The following is a 14,675-nucleotide window of genomic DNA, read 5'->3' on the forward strand; positions in this document are numbered from 1 at the left end:
TGGCTTGTACGATAACCGGGAAATATAAATTTTGTCTGAATGAAACAATTATATGGCACCCAATGGAGATTTCGGATGTCGCCTTTGCAGTTACTCACCATTGTATATTCAAAACTGATATGAGACCAATATATATAATATGCTTCAGGTTTTATGATCTGGTTAGCAGTTTAGTTTTCTAGAGATAAGTTCTCACATGCTACTCGATAAAATCTAAATTCATGATATACCATTGTTAGTGATTAAGATGGACTCCACACATCATAAACACACCGATAACATATCAGAGATTTGTGAGGTTTTACGGTGGCATATAAAGAAATACCCCTAGTTTCTAATCTGTATTTGATTCCTCTTATGCACATAGAGAAAATGTAATACCTCATATTTTAAAGAGGGCTAATTATTTAATATTAATAATCACTTATAACAATGGATTTTAATTAGACTTTAGAACTAATGATAAGCTAGCATGTATAGTACCTTACTAGCAACAGGTATAATACCTTACTAGCAATATTCTTCAGTTAACTAATAAACATGCATGGCCGTTTATTTGTTACCTGCGTGCATGTTTACGTGAATGTTTGTATGTATTATGTAGAAAATCTTGTGGTTAGATCGGTACGAACATCTTAGGGCCTGGCTGTCATGGGTAGAGGTGTATTAAACAAATGTTTTCTCAGCTCAACAGTGAACTAGATAATAGAGCAGTGTCAAGGCGCCAGCCAGCCATGTAGGGTCCACGGTATGCAAAATTAATCCGTGGAGAGGATAATACCAAGCCTTCACGAGCTGAGCTGTATTAACATACCAACATTCTGCCTTTATTTTACGATTTAAGTTGTTGTGCTGCTAACATTCTATATACTTATTTATATTTTCAAGTTGCGCTCAATGTTGCCTACGTTACGTGTATGTCTTATATATAAAGTTAATTTATATCTTATATTGGTTCTATGTCTATGCCATTCTGATACTTACATTACATTACTACTACACAAGCTATTTTTTGAGATATCTAGATTTTATTTCTATAGTCAGTTTATATGATAAATCGTTTGAATTGTAGGCTGGAGCTCGTACGATTTTGGGTTGCTTGTGGAATTGCGGTTCTTTATGTGAATTATCTATGAAAATAGCTCTATTTCTACAGACGGTTCATAATCGCCAGCGTCATGGCCGCCTCGCTCCCAGCATCTCTGCCTTAGGCACCTTCACCCTAGTGTCAAGCCTCTCTGTCTCAGGCACCATCGTCATCGCGCCTAGTCTCTCTACCTCAGGCATGCATCATGCTTCAGTGTCTGCGACTCTGGCACCTCCACCTCCAGCATCTGCATCTCTAGCACCTTCACCTGAGGATCGGAAAGTCCCTATCATGGTTACCCCATACGAAAAGACTCTAACCTATCCGATGAAGAGGTGACTTCTGTCCTCCAAAGCAAAGGCATCATCCGCTCTGGAATCACTAGCGAAGGGTGATCTAGCGAAGAGACTGGCAAAATATTAAGTACCCATCAGTTGGTTTTCTTGCCTACAAAGGATGTTCCTGAGAAATATGAGATGACAAGCTATTTCTACCATTGTTTTAACTCCAGGAAGGTCTATGGGAGATAAGGAAATTCCACGAATAGTACATGAGGGCATGTCGCGTGGGGTTCTCGATAATCACTGCTACTGTCCATGCTAATGTTTTTCTAAGCGGAGACTCATATCTCATGGTAGATTTTAAGAATATGCACGCTGTCGAGGGTTAATTCCTAACAATAATTCCGGGGTGTATCAGACGATAGGTGTGTGATCTTTGTTCGGGGAGTGCCTACTGAATTTGTTTGTGTATGTGCAACTGAAGAACACCGAGGATTATCCAGGTTCAGGCCCCCCTTAGGGTAATAGCCCTATATCCTGTGTATTCTTTTCTTGTGGTCTCAGTTGGTTACAGATGATGTTCTCGCCCAGCCTCCTTTGTTTCCTCTACAAGCCTGGTACTCCTCCCGTTATATATCAGAGGGAGAGAGGATTTACACGTGAGTCAAGACATAGACCCAGACCTAGCTAGAGCTTCCCACCTAGGTCCATCATTACTAAGAGCAGACGTATCCCACTTGCTCTACGGCGCTATAGAGCCTGTCCCATCGCTCCACCGGTTGCGTCATCCCGGTCGCCTAGACTCCCATGTCCCATCTGCACGCGCCGCCTGCGCACCTGCAAAAAACCTCCTGACATGCCTGTTAGGTTGTCTCGTAGCGTTAAATGCTACGAGATGGGATATGGCAGCTCTGCGCCGACCACGCTTTGGTCGACCAAAAAGAGGACCTGGGGAAGGAAAATACTCGAGTGAAAAAATATTTACTGTGATTATACTGTTTAGACACATACCTGCCCCGTGGCCCGAGGAGACTGGTCGCGGGGTTTGCTCCTGCGACCTGGTGACTGGTTGAGGAGCTTGGTCGGAGAGTCTGGTTGCGTGGTCGCTGGTTGGTCGCGCGGTCGCTGACTGGTCGCGCGGGGTGACCACAGTACCGGACAAACATGGCATACAGCACCTGCTGATATTTTACCGATGTGGGTCCACCTGCGAGGGGACCCCACTATTTTTTACACCGACAATAGCCCCAAAGCTCCTTCGCAGATACGGTAGACTGAGCATTTTGTCAAATGGTCATGGTTGGACCTAGTCGAACCGCTTGGACCCCATGTGAACATGAGTTCACCCGGGGAGTGGTTAGCGATACGGTCCACTTTCGTGGTTAGCTCAGAAAACCGCATCCTAAGGGGAGGTTAATCGTCTATAGAAAAAGGATAGTGGGAGAGAGAAAATAGGGAAGCGTGCGCAAGGGAGAGAATCGTGGGAGAGAGAAACCTTAATGGACGCTATATTTTGAGGGAATTTTGGTTTCCCAAATGGATCCTCGGGAGCCGAGGCGGCGGAACCGCGTCGATCCTATAAATGGGAGGACAGAAGGTCTAAGAAATCTCTCCGTCATCCGAGCCCTTGCGATAGAGACCATTGCCTCCAGTCCCCACCAAAGTCTTTCAATGAACCACCACTGCATCCCCCATGGCGCCGCGCACTGGAAAGGAGGCTGACTTCCCCAAGTCCAAATACACCACCGCGAAGCTGAAACAGATGTACGAGAATCGACTGCTTCTGCGTCATCTGTCCTCCGGGTACCACCATGGGGGAGAAGTTCCTGCTCCCCGCCAGGGGGAGATTGTAATCTTCGCTTTGTTTTTCTTGGCGGGTCTCGTTCCCTCCTTCTCCGAGTTCTTCTGCATCGTTATTTCCTTCTATGACATCTGCCATCTTCATCTGAACCCCAATTCCATCATCATGCTGAGCGTCTTCGCTCACATGTGCGAGAACGTCATCGGGGTCGAGCCATGTCTCAATCTCTTCAGGTTTTTCTATGTGGCCCAGCTGCAGCCAGGGCCGGTCACCAGGAGCTATAGTTTTCATCTCTGAGACGGTGTCGCCAGCTCCTACTTGGAGATGAATCTTAAATCGTCGTGGTCGAGCTGGAGGGAGGAGTGGTTCTACCTCACGACCGATGACTCCTTCGACAACCTTTGCATGCCCGAAGCGCCAGCGCGCCTTGCAGAGAGTTGGGCAAGCTCTCCCACACCGACCGTCGAGCTACTATCCCTTGCCGACCGGGTCAGGGTGCTTGCGAAAGCCGGTCTGTCGGGGTCGGATGTCGTCTGCGACTTCATCAAGCGCCCGGCCTACCTGTACACCGGAAGCGATGATGATACCCGGAAGAGCTCCGCAGGTAATATTACAGCCGTCCCCTTCCCTCGAGAGGCTTGATCAATTGGTGTTTTACTATCATTGTTTTTAAGTCTTCCCGATGAGGTCATCGACCTGCGGGTTAGATCGTGATGGCAGCAGCCGCCAGGAAAGGTGGCCCTCCATGTGTCCCTCTATGTGAGCTCCCTCCAGCGGAGAGGGCCCGGATTAGGCTGGTATGTTTAGTATTTTCCCAGAATTTCCTATTCCAAGTTTTTTCCTTGGTCAAAGTTTTATTTTTCGAGCTAGCTTCAGCATCTTCCCGAGGTCGATGCCTTGAGGCCAATAGTCGACGAGGTCGATGAGGCCCTTCGGGAGATTGATCGTGAAGTGTCTGCCCCCGCCCCGGACGTCCCCTATCCTGGTTGCACTTCGCACCCGACTGGGCCGGGAGGTAGCCATCCTTCGCAGGGTCAGGTGATGGTCGAGGGCGGTGGCCTCGTGAGTGATGTCGGTCAGCAGGAGGCCGACCAGGAACCTCGTGACTGGTCCAGGACCGACCTGGCGTCTTGCGACCAGACCGGGATCGACCAGGCGTCCCACGACCAATTCGGGACTGACCCGGTGCCCCGCGACCAAACCCACCCTGGCCAAGCATGGTCTGACCCCACCGCCACATGCCTAGCGTCCACACGGCGTGGGAAGAGGGTGATGGAAGGATCGTCAGATGTAGAGGCGTCAAAACATCCCCGCGGGACCAGTAGCGTCGGCGACCCACTCGCAAGGTTATCCTCTCCGACCGGTCGATCTGGCGGTTTTGTGAGGGCCAAGCTGGCGCTCCGTCCTCCGTCGCTGAGGTAAGCTTTTCCAAGCAGGTGTAGATACTTTGAATTGCTCTTTTCTTCTTGATTCCGCAACTTTGCTCATTTGTCGCAGGCCCTCGGCGACCACCGTGACAACCCCCCCTCCCCGACGGTGCCCCAGCCAGATACCCCGGCCCCTCTGCTAGCGTTGGCCTTGACCCTTGGAGCATCGTAGGCGGCTGACTTGCTCTCAAGGGTCGGCCGTTTCCCGGTTGCCGTTCGTAAGCTGGTCGAAGAGAAGGAGACGACGACCAGTAGATGCGCCGAACTGTAGAAGCAGCTGGCCGAGCTGGAGAGGAGGTGCGACGAGCTCTCCCAAGAGAAGGCCATATTGGCTTCCGAGCACTCTCAGCTCAAGGAGGATGAACGCACTACCCTCAACATTCTCCGGGAAGCCTTCGGAGCACTAGCGGATCCCCTGGGTAGCCTCGGCCTAGGGGTGATTGAGCCGAAAGATGACCGCACCGCCCGAGCCTGGGCCTACGCCCTTCGGATCCTTGCGGAGCACTTCACTGAGCTTCCAGCCACCCTGGCGTTGAGAGGCGCGGAAGACGTCTCGCAAGCGGTAAGGGCGACCGCAGAGTATATCTTCCTATGCTACCGCAGCCGTGACCCCAACTTCAACCTGGACTTGGTCCGGGAAGGGGCCGTGGTTGCCAGCCCCGAAGCTAAGGAGAGACTTCAGCGGGAGTGCCAGGGGGCAGTGGGCTACGTGACGTCCATCTTCCCGGTGGAGGCCACCGAGGAGTAAAAAAACTCGATTATAACTTTTGTTCTGTAACATTTCTTGAATGGAGCCCCCACGCTTTTGTTTCCTGATAAATTTGTGTCGTTGTGGTCGTAGAGTTCCTGGAGTGTCCGAGCCTTCTGCACGAAATGATCCCCCGCCTATGCTGATTGGCTCCCCAGCCCTCACCGAATCCCTGACCACACCCGATGACCACCCTTTTGACCAACATTTCTTGGAGGCAGTGGCTAGATGTGGGCAGGGGTCGGCGGTTGAGCAGGCGAGTATGTCGAGCGACCTTCAAGGTGCGTTGCACCGACCACCTGTGTCATGTGATGGTCCTAGGTTACACATGTAGGATTCGACCGGTTGACACTGGTGTGGCTTACGATCCATTTATTTTACTAGCCTGCCGGGAGGAGTTACTCGAGGCGCAGAAGGACCTAGAACGGGTGACCAGGGAAAGCACCCAGTAGACAGAGGAGTTCTACAACCGCCTTCATCACTACCGGGAAGATCTACATGCGATACGAAAAGAACTCGAGCAGCTGACCAAAGAAAGCGATGAGCGGTGAGTGGCGTTCTACAACCAACTCAGCCGAGCTTTTACCCCTTTGGTATCGTTGCTTCGATCCGCCGGTGTCCAGGTTCATCCGACCCGTGGGAACACTGTGACCGGTCATATTGAGTGGTTTTTGGCGGCCTCCGAGGAGGCAGGTGGCCTCGAGCAGAGGATTCGTGAGACAGTCAGAGACCATCTTTTCGAGGTCGGAGTCTCCGGTGCTTGCCTTGCCCTTGCCTGCGTCCGCGACCACTTCCCTGACCTGGACCTCTTGTCGGCAGTTGGCGCTGGTTTTGAGGGTACTCGGATGACCACGGAGGAATTCGGCGTTTGGGCTAATTCATTTTTGTATGCAGTTCGTTCCTGTCTTTGGATTGTCCGGTTCGACCCTCTCAGGGGTATTTTTGGGTCCTAGGAGGAATGTTGTAGGTTTGTTTGGAACCAGCCCCCGGGCTTTGTAATGACAGGCATTGGCCTTTATGTGGGTCTTTTCCGTGTTTGGATGATGAATAGCCTTCGGAGTGCCTGTAGCGCTTTGGGAGGATCGCATCAAGCCGCTCGCAAGCAACTTTCCTGGTGCTAAGGGAGACCCTTAGCACGACGAGCCTTTCAGTGGCGACCAGCGCTCGACCTGATCTAAGACTTGCGGCCTTGTGGTCATTAAACCTCGGGCGCCTTTACCCTATCATCGTGCGAGCGGGTTAGCTTTGGTTCTCATCCCATCAACATGAGCGAGCAAGCTAAACAAATCTTGGAATTTGGCGGGAGACCATGTTTGTCCGTGGAGTCCTGCAACATAGAGAGTTCGATTACTTGGATTTGAAAAAACTTACAAGTCATGTCCATGCTCGTCCGGAAAGTCCTTCAAAATAGAAAAAAGGCTCATCGCCGAGCAGCCTTATTCACAGAGTTGGCGCTCCGCGAGCTGTATGATCGGCGATCGACCACCCTAGCAAACCCGACCGTGTGAGGCTGAGAAATTGGAGGTCGCTAGTGACTTGCGACCAGTTTCGTGCGTGGTGGTCATGGCCGTGCTTGAGGGTAGGAATTTAGGACTGCCTGGGGCTTTAGAGAACAGTCCCACGATGTTCAGCCCCCAGACAGCAAAAAGCCGAGAGAGTGGTATGGTTTGCGGTGCCCGGGCCAGTAGATTGGTATTCCCGTCGTGGTGCTGGCACGACCCACATCTTTTCACCTGCTCACGAGCATCCTGGAGGGCGGTGGGAGGTTCAGCCTCCACGTCTACCTCCAAGGATGTTAGGGAGCGCTATGCTCCCCCCACCCTGAGCGATGTATTTCAGTAAAGGATCGTTGCTCCCTTGGTGGTAGAGGCGTCCCTCTACCAAGGAGGATTCTCGCAGTTAGCCTGCGTGACCTTTTGTGTTGACACATTGCCGTCAGGGGTTGCTTGATTCTGAAGCTAGCCTGAGATCTGATCCATCCAGGTCGTACCCGAATCGAGCAGGGCGACCACATGATGGCCACCCGAGGTCGACGACACCGAGGGAGGCGTTGCCTCCAAAGGTGTTGCCTCTGGTGTTCCGTTTCCAAGCGGAGCATCCCTTCCGCGTCGGCCCGAGACCGCAGCGGGTGGCCGTGTGAGTCTTTTTCTCAAAGACTCTGACCGGGACAGGTTCGCAAGAAGAGGCTAGACGGGTCAGCCCATCGGCTAGGGAAGAAATCTTTGCAAGGGACGTGTGTGACTTCCCGTCGATGGAGCATTGCTCTAGCTTTATCACTTCGGAGAGGTATGTCACCATCGTCTGGTCCGAGTACTGAAAACCCCTCGGCGGGAGAGCTATACCTAGTAGCGAGTCCCTCATCGCTAGTAGGCGTTTTCCCCTCGTGCGGGTGATGCTCGTGTTCCAGTTAAGAGGCCCTCATACTCCGCTTCGCATTTAATAATTGGAAAAAATATAATTGAACCATGTACCTGACGATGCATGGTCCTGTGCTCGCTCCTTCCTGGTCAGGGGAAAGCATGCCTCGCTTAGCGACCAGTACCACGTCCGTGGCCCTTTGAAATCCTGCAAAGTAGGACAAGGATTTCCCCTTTTGATCGAAGGGTGGTCAGCACCTGGAAAGGAGAGGGTTACCTTTCTAAGATTCTGGTAAGCTGCCTTCCTTACTAGTACCCTATGGGGAGTGGTCGTTACTCATGCCAAAAGTTCGAGGTGTAGATCCTTCTGTTCGTCCTTGGGTTGAACTTGCTCGGAGAAACGACACACATGATTAGTTCCTGGATACTCTTTTGTCGGATCGAATCATACCTGCCTGATGGTTTCGGTTCACGTCATGAGGCTGGGGGGTGGCAGTCCCGGTGCGGTGAGCATTCTTTCAGGTGGGGCTGCCACCGAAGAAGCCCGCTCCCCCTAGAGCTTGTGGTCCATGAGCTCTCCTTGGCACCGGGAGCATGGATGCCTCTGCTGCCTCCCGTCGCCTCCCGAAGCCTTCGGATCCTGACCCAATGTCCCGAGTTTGGGACATATCGGCTCTGTCTGAGTCATACCCAACGAAGAACACCTCACAACAACTCGAATCCCGAACTCGGAAACGCGCCCCCCTACCTGGCGTGCCAAATGTTGAGGGTAAATCGCTAACAATGATTCCGGGGTGTATCGGACGACGGGTGCGTGATCTTTGTTTGGGAAGTGCCTACTAAATTTGTTTGTGTATGTGCAACTCAAGAACACCGAGGATTATTTAGGTTCAGGCCCCCCTTAGGGTAATAGTCCTATATCCTGTGTATTCTTTTCTTGTGGTCTCAGTTGGTTACAAATGATGTTCTCACCCAGCCTCCTCTACAAGCCTGGTACTCCTCCCTTTATATATCAGAGGGAGAGAGGATTTATGCGTGAGTCAAGAAATAGACCCTGGCCTAGCTAGAGCTTCCCACCTAGGTCCATTATTACTAAGAGCAGACATATCCTACTTGCTCTACGGCGCTATAGAGCCTGTCCCATCGCTCCACCGCCTGCGTCATCCCGGTCGCCTGGACTGCCCTGTCCTATCCCCACGCACCACCTGTGCACCTAAAAAAAACCTCCTGACATGCCTGTCAGGCCGTCCCGTAGCGTTTAATGCTACGGGACGGGACATGGCAGCTTTGCACCGACCACGCCTTGGTCGACCATAAAGAGGATCTGGGGAAGGGAAATACTCGAGTGAAAAAATATTTATTGTGATTAGACTATTTAGACACATACCTGCCCCACGGCCAGAGGAGACTGGTCGCTGGGTTTGCTCCTGCGACCTGGTGACTAGTTGCGGAGCTTGGTTAGAGAGCCTGGTTGCGTGGTCGCTGGCTGATCGCGCGGTCACTGACTGGTCGTGCGGGGTGACCACGGTACCAGACAAACGTGGTATACAGCACCTGTTGATATTTTACCGGTGTGGGTCCAACTGCAAGGGGACCCCACTATTATTTACACCGACACACGCTTTGTTCCACCACGAGAAACTTGACATCAATCTCATAAATGTGTGGTTCCTGTAAGTGCCTATAATCTACCCCTATATTCATATATCTACCAATGTATGCTATAGAAGCTAATAACTAGTGACTTGTTCTGTAGAATGCAATTAACGATGCAAAAAATTTGAAGTTACTGGTCGGATTCATTGATTCGCAATGAATTTTCCAGCCAAACATGATCGTGAAGTTGAGGACTGATGCCCCCAAGATTAAGGGGAAGAGTAACAAGGAGAAACCAAAAATCATAAGAGAAATGACCAAATCATGCAAGCTTCATATGTCAACCTACATAAGAAAGACTATGCTAGAAATACAAGACAAGAAATACATCATGGCTTCCTACAACTTTATATGAGTGTGATATGTCAAGAACCTAACATAAGTATTCAACTTAATTGATCGATCAAGAACCTAACATAAGTATTCATGTAACGATCACTTTATTTGTATAATGTTGATACCGAAGTCGAGCAGACTCATGGTCCTTAACTCAGCTGATCTCCCCTAATCATCCTACCAAGATCTCATCCACGTTATATAGAGGTAAAGAAAATCCTCATACATAAAATTATTATATGTCACTTATGAATTGATGATTACTTATTGGCATTTGAATAGGGCCAAGCCGAATGCGATGACAGTCCATACACACTTTCCGGTAATAACACATCTCTAATGCGTGTATCTTATGACGAAGAGTCTTATTGAACTAACGAATACGTTGCATTTTTATTTGAAGTGCCACAAGCAAAGTTTCAACACCGTTCTTTGTGGATACTATATTTGCTAGTTTCTTAGGGTAAACGGGAGGTACACAACGAACCCTAAGGACGTAAGTCATCATTACGCTTGCACATTTTTATTTAGTTCTATTTCCATTGTGTTTTCATTTCAGGTACGGATGATCGAATGTACCCATAGCTCGCTCAAAGACAAAGATATCCCAAACGTCCAATGTGACATGTGCCAGTTCATCATGCATGAAGTTGTTCACAAGAGTGACCGGTTCTTTGACCTCGGAGGTGAATTAGCTAGCCATCCAAGGATTTGTGAGTGGGAGATGAAATAATACTTGTGTTGAATATTTGGCTTGTGATGTAAATTGACTTGTGATGTAAAAATATTGTACTTGTGAATATTATTGTATCTGTGTTAAATATTGAACTTATGTGGATTCAAATGCTGTTGAAATCTGTGATGTTGAAATCTATCTTGAAAATATGTTGAAATCTGGAGGGAATAAAATTTATGCTCAATATTAAATTTTAAATAAAATACATACCACGGGCGGGTCCTTATATCACTCGTCTGTGGAAATCTACCTACCTATAGGCAGATGCAAAAGAGACCGCCTGTGAAAATAATTTACACATGTGGTTTTTTTAAGTAACCGCCTGTGTAAATAATTTTCATAGGCAACTCTCTTAAGGAACCACCTGTGGAAATATTTTCACAAACAGTCTCTTTTGTGCCTGTGGAAATCGTCCAATTTCACAGGTCTTCGATCACAGGCGGGTGCGCTAAATGTCTGTGAAAATAGGTTACTAACTGCCTCTGTAAATAGTTTTTATAGTAGTTTGTGGGCATTTAATATCCGATGTCGTTATGATGCCTCTTGTTTTCTTTTAAAACTAGTGTTGTGACAACAATCATATTGTATCAGTCACGGTTCAGGTATGGGACTGTCTGAGTTCTCCAAAAGAAATGGCTCTTTTTTAGAATAGGGTGCTTGATGATGGATCCGTAAAAGCGACCAAATACTAGTACGTCAAGAGATGTGATTCTCCGAGGAGGGCCAAAGTGTTCTACTCTTCTAGAACATGCTTGGATGCATTCTCTTCTAGAACATGCATGGATACATGGTGTTCTAGTAGGGGTTATTGATGTCGGAGTACCCCTATATAAAAAGTGTAAAAGTATGAAATTTCACCTATGTGACTCTTGAGTTGGGAAGTTTGCGGTCATGTGTGACACCAATTTAATTGTTGTTTGCTTGTATTATTGGTTGAGTTGCATCATTATTTCGGCTTCCACTCATTATGTTGGTTTTGCTAATATCATATACTCGTTTTCTGAGTGTGATTTATCATACTCACTCTGGCTTGTTGCTACTATTTTGCAGTCTGTAAAATATAGACTAAACTAGGCGTAGCAAAGCTTTAGCTTAATATCTATTTTTCACTCATGTAAAATGTCTCTTGGATCTAATAAATATTTTTTGAAATAATAAATAAAGAATAAAAATGGTTGTGATCCACTTCTCATGTCTATTTAATTAGGAATAAGTCCACTTTACTCCCCGAACTATGTCAATGGTCCAGATAACCCCCTGAACTTTTAAACCGTTCATTTTACTCCATCGAACTCTCAATACCGGATCACTTTACCCTGTGAAGTGGTTTTGTACCCGATTTGGCTGGCATGTATGCCACATCACCACATAGGGCCCAACTGTATGTCAGTCTCACCTCCTCTTTTCTATTATCTTCTTTCCTTCTCTTTCGTTTTCCTTTCTCCACTGAAGTAGAGAGAGGGGGAGGTGGCGGCTCGATTGGGTGGTGGCTGGCGGCGCGTAGGGGGAGGGGATGCCCAGGAAGGGGGATGACGCTCGACGGTAGGTCGCACCCACGCGCACGCGAGCTCATGGCTTGCATGGCAAGGTAGAGCCTCAAGCCATCAGTGGGAGGCGAGACACGCATGGTGGTGGCCTGGGCCGGAGGGGAAGGGGAAAGGGAGGAGGGGGAGGCGGGGGTGTGGGTGGTGTAGGTGCTCATAGGGGGCGGCATGGAGGGAGAGGATGTCTTGGTTAGGGGCGCCAGGGAGGTGGCCAGGGTGTGGTCAGTGAAGCAGAGGAGGTCGCGGCGTGGTGCGGACGTGGTCAGGGCATCGTGAGGTGGTCAGGGTGTGGTCCTGTGCGGCCTCCTCGGGGAGCATGATGAGCGGTAGTCCGTGAACACGGCAAAGAGCGTGATGTTGGAGGGGCCGAGCCCGCTTGAGTGAGAGACAACGCACCAGAGAGGTCATCGAAGCTTCACCGAGCCTCCCTCCCCAGATCCCCATCGAACCCTGGCTAGATTTGAGTGCGCAGACTCATCTTCTTTGGCTCTGGAGTGTATCCCTGCCACCCCACCAACACGCCATCATGCCACAACCTTTCCTGGCCGACCAAAAGCACAGTGAGCTCCCTCACACTCTACTGAGTTTTGTGTGCGCTCCATTTTAGCTTTGGACCAACGTCGACGCAAGTCTCTATGTGAGCCACCTGCCACCGTCGCCTCTATGCATGCCGCCGACCGGGCCACGGCCAGGCCCTCGGCCCTTGGATCCCTGAGCTGGTTTCCCCTTAGAGTGATGGAGCTTTCCATACCCTTAGCCGGCCGAATCCCTCACTCCTTCTTCGCCATCAGCCATGCTTGGGAAGCCAAGCCACCACAGCCGATCGACCCCCAAATCAGACCCTCTTCACACGCTAATCCTCTATCATGCCTCCCCGACCGAGCTCCATTGTTCCCTCACCAGTGAGCCTGCACCGAGTCGGCTGCCACCATTTTCCCCACTTCTGACGATTTGATTTTGACCAAGGTCAAGATTTGACTTGTTTCAACTAGGCCCAGACCCACTGTCATCTATAGCTGGCACACACGGACGACATAGTCAGGAAAATCTTGAAACCCGGAGTCCACATCATCAAAACCGGTATTGTGATAAGTAAAAGGTGAAATTTGATCCGGTTTAGGATTCCTAGGGGATTATTAAGACCAATTTAAAGTTTAAGGTTATTCAGACCACTTGCATAGTTCGAGAGAGTAAAATAGATATTTTCTATTTAATTATAATCTTACATGGTTATAAGTTAATTCTTATAACTATATGACAGTTATCGCGTCTAGACCCTAGTTGGAGGCATGACAGAATAAGTTTTGCGCCGTCTGTAATTTGATACCATCTATCATCATGTATTATTTTACATCTGTCTTAGTAGTTTGAACAGGGGTGGAATGAATTTGATATCGTGTTCCATCTGTCTTAGTAGTTTGAACAGAGGCGAATGGCAGTGGGTGCATAATGACGGTGGCACAATTACTATCTTATGTCGTTTGCAAATCTTTCCTTTTGCACATGAACTGAACAACTATGCAAAAAGTGACCTTTATTATTCTATTTTACGCTGGAACGCCCGTGATCCATGCCGGATCTAAGGCTAATTTCCAAGGTAAGCCATCTAGAAGCTCTCTTTTTCACTGGTAGATGGTTGGTGCCGTAGTCGCATGGTTCCAACAAAAATGCACAAGCTGTAGTTGCGTCTTGGATTGTTGACTATATAAATTGTCACTTGAGTTGCTGAACATCATTTTCAGACCAAGGGCCCAGATGGTTTTGTCTGTTAAGGACTCCAAAGTCTTGAGAATGATCCATATTCGCGTCAAGTGATATTTGGAAAGGGAAATACTCTTCTAATAATAATGACAACTTATGTAGCTGGGAAGTAGGGAGGTGCATGAATGAAAATGTGCCATTATATCCAGTAGATAAATTCATCGCAGATTGAAATTAACTTGACCGTGTAATGGTGAAAGGTCAAATGATCCAGGAGGAAGGGTGAATTGAGTTCTAACTAAAACTATTTCAACTAAACTCTAGAACAAGTGAACAACCTTATCTAGATGAAAAATAAAACAACTATAACAACCCAAATTGATAGAATGCTAAGCAAGAAAACATGCAAATACAACAAGAATAGAATTGCGGAATATAAGCTTGTAAGAAAGTAAATGCGAGAAAGTAAAAAAAAAATGGGTAAGAAGACACCAAATTTTTTTCTGAGGTATCGAAAAGTTGGCACTCCCTCATAATCCTCTTTGGAGCATTCACTAAGGATATCGCTCCCCCTTGAGGCTCCAAGACTCCCCTTGAGTCACCAAAACTCAAATACTCCATAGTGATAGTCACTTCTTTATCTCTAGATTGACAGACTTCAAACCAAACGTAAAGTTTCTTCTTAAGGCTCTCACGAGAACTTCAAGAGCTCACCAAGACACATCCAATCACCAATGCCATCTAAATGTTACTAACCACTAAAAGTAACAAACCAATATCTTCACTTCACCCAAATCAAGCCTAGACTACAGCTAGATGCACACTGGCAATCCTCTTTGCACTAATGATGTATTTAATCTTCAATTAAGAACTTTGCAAACCACTCTAGTGCACTCCCTTACCTCTAGACCACACACTAAGTGTTTCAGCTCTTCTCGCTCACAAGATTACCCAATTGAGACGAAATGAGGGAGTATTTATAGGCTAGAGATCCAAAACTA

Source organism: Phragmites australis, chromosome 13 (assembly GCF_958298935.1).
Source record: "Phragmites australis chromosome 13, lpPhrAust1.1, whole genome shotgun sequence".
Classification (NCBI taxonomy): Eukaryota; Viridiplantae; Streptophyta; class Magnoliopsida; order Poales; family Poaceae; genus Phragmites; species Phragmites australis.